The sequence below is a fragment of the Rhinopithecus bieti genome, unplaced genomic scaffold (assembly GCF_001698545.2).
Source record: "Rhinopithecus bieti isolate Rb0 unplaced genomic scaffold, ASM169854v2 scaffold_15572, whole genome shotgun sequence".
NCBI classification, from domain to species: Eukaryota; Metazoa; Chordata; class Mammalia; order Primates; family Cercopithecidae; genus Rhinopithecus; species Rhinopithecus bieti.
Window position 1 is genome coordinate 2,004,665 of NW_016809536.1, and position 3,143 is coordinate 2,007,807.

Genomic DNA, 3,143 nt, shown 5'->3' on the forward strand with positions numbered 1-3,143 from the left:
ATAATATGTTTATATACATATAATATATAAATATCATATATATATATGAAAAGTTACTCAGTCTCAAGAAATTTCAACGAAGACATGATGTGAAGAAAGAAGAAAACTGATAACATTATACAGGATGTAAACACTAAGAAATAAAATGGAAATATAATTTATAGGGACCAAATTGTAAAATCACTTACACACAATTTTTCTAGTTTATTTTGGAGCTAAGGGCAATATATGCTTAAACTTATCTCATCATATCAAAATGAATAAGTTAAACAGAAAATATGTTTTAATACAGAAAAGAAAGTTACACAGCTTCAAAATGTGCATTGTATCCCTGTTGATGTTAGCTAAAAGTTACCATTTTTGATATTTCATTTAAATATGTGCTAGTTTTCTAACATCAGTAACCCAATTCTTAATTCTGGCATTGATTTAGTGATAATGAACTTGCAACATTAGGACGAAAATTTTCTCATCTAATTAGTGAACTTATTTTAACTTTTATTTTAAGTTTGGAGGTACATATGAAGGATTGTTACATAGGTAAACACGTGTCATGGGAGTTTGTGGTACATATTATTTCATCACCCACGTATTGAGCCCAATATCCAATAGTGATCTTTTCTTCTTCTTTCCCTCCTCCCACTCAAGTAAAGCCCAGTGTCTATTGTTTCCTTCTTTGTGTTCATAAGGTCATATCGTTTTGCTCTCACTTATAAGTCAGAACACGCAGTATTTGGTTTTCTGTTCCTGTGTTAGTTTGCTAAGGATAATAGCCTCCAGCTCCTTCCATGTTCCCGCAAAAGACATCATCTCTATATACACCATGGAATATTATAGCTGTATAATATTTCGTAGCTTATATGTACCACATTTTTATGGAATCTGTCATTAAATCAATGAATGTTTGTTAATTCAATGTCTATTACATCCTTTGGTTCTATTTGCACTCAGTTCTTGCTTTATTATAAGTCAATATTTCACTGTCTCTCACATGCATTAATACAATAGTTATAAATGGATTCAATCTTATGAGACAATACAGTTTTATAAGACAATACAACATATTCTGGATTGTTACAGTTTGCATACGTCTCTCAATGCTCATGTGTTGGAAACTTAATTGTCATTGAAACAGTAATAAGAGGTGAGGGCTTTAACAGGTGATTAGGTAATGAAGGCTCTGTACTAGTAAATGGTTAAATGACATTATCGTGGGAGTGGGCAAATTATCATAACAGTGAGTTCATTATAAAAAAATATGAGCTTGCCAATTAGTCTCTGTCTGGTGTCCTCACTTTCACCTTTAGCCCTTCTGTGATGGAGTGACCCTTGCCAGGTGCTGGTGCCATGCCATAGAATCCCATGCCTCCAGAACTACAAGATAAACTTCTGTATGTGTATATATATACACATATATATGTGTGTGTGTATATATATAATACCCAGTCTGTTATAGCAGCAGAAAATAGAGTAAGTCATCCATATTTTTATTTTGCCAACACTGTAATGATGATCCTTAAATGCAAATGAAATTACGTGTCACATATGAAATTCTAGTGTACCATTAAAAGCCCATAAGCATCTGATTTTCACCATTCCTCACACTCTAAGCTGCATGCATACTGAACCATATATTTTTTTCTGAGTTTTTAATATTGGGGTAAAAATACACAACAAACTTACTATCTTAATAGTTTTTAGTGCACAATTTAGTAGTATTGTGTACATTTAACTGTTGCACAGCCATCATTACCACTTTTCTCCAGAACTGTTTTCATCTTGCAAAACTATTAAAAAATAACTCTCCATTATCCCCTACCTGAAGTCCCTTGCAATTCCACTGTCAGTTGCTATGTTTGGAACTACTCTAAGTTCCTTCTATAAGTGGAATCATATAATATTCTTTTGTAATTGGTGTATTTTATTTAGCATAAATCTCCTCAAGATTTATCCATGCTCTATCGTATGTAGGTTGTTTTTTCCTTTATGAGGCTGAGTAATGTTCCATCGCATGTATATACCATTACCTCAACCATTTGTCTGCTAATGGACAGGTGAATTGCTTCCCACTTTTAGCTTTGTGACTTATATAATTTTAAACATAGATATACAAATACATTTCTTGATATCTCGCTTTCTATTCTTTCCACCTCTACACCCAAAGTGGAATTACTGAATCAAAATAATTCTATTTTAATATTTTGAGGAACTATCTTTGGAATATTTGGAAAAACTATTCTTTTCCCAGGAAAATGAACCACTTACACCTTACATTCCCACTAACACATCAAGAGCGTACAAAAGTTTAAATTTCTTCATATATTCTCCAAGTCTTCTTATTTTCTGTGTTTATATTCTTTTGAGAGTTTTCATTCTAATGATTATGAAGTAGTATTACATGGCAGTTTTGATTTGCATTTTCCTAAAACTGTTGATGCTAGGCATTTTATTACATGTTTGTTGGCCATTTGTATATCTTTTCTGGAGAATGCCTGTTGAAGACCTTCATCTATTTTTGAATTGGCTTATTTCTTGTTGAGTTTTAGGAGTTCTCTATAAATTCAGGATATTAATAACTTAACATATATACAATTTCCAAATACTTTTTCCCATTCTGTGGGTTGCCTTTTTATTCTATGGACAAAATCTTTTATGCACTTTACAAAATGTTCATAATTCCAATTTGTCTATTTTTCTCTTTGTTGGCTATGCCTCTGCAGTCATATCCAATAAACCATTACTAAATCCAATATTTTAAAGTGTTTGCCTTGTGTGTTGTTTTAAATTTATAGTTGTTAGCATTATATTTAGGTCTTTTATCCAGTTTAATTTTTGTATATGGTGTTATGTAAAGGTCCAATTTAATTATTTTGCAGGTTTTCCAGCATCACTTGTTAAAAAGACTGTCCTTTCCCCACCTGAATGGTGTTGACAACCTTGTCAAAAATAATTTGTCCATACATGCAAGGGTTTGTTTCTAAATGCTGTATTCCATTTCATAGGTATATATGTTTGTCTTTAGGCCAGTACCAAAATCCTTTGATTACCGTAGCTTTGTAGTAAGTTTTGCAATCAGGAAGTATTAGCCCCACAGCTTTAAATATATATATTTAAAATTTATATATATTTTTATATATTTTAAA

At 31.6% G+C, this 3,143-nt stretch overlaps 1 protein-coding gene across 4 annotated transcripts in view; it reads right to left on the reverse strand.

Annotated features, from left to right (window-relative positions):
• The window catches only part of LRFN5 (leucine rich repeat and fibronectin type III domain containing 5), a 297,077-nt gene that overhangs the window by 161,488 nt on the left and 132,446 nt on the right, over positions 1-3,143 (reverse strand). The gene's annotated exons all lie outside the window — the stretch shown is intronic.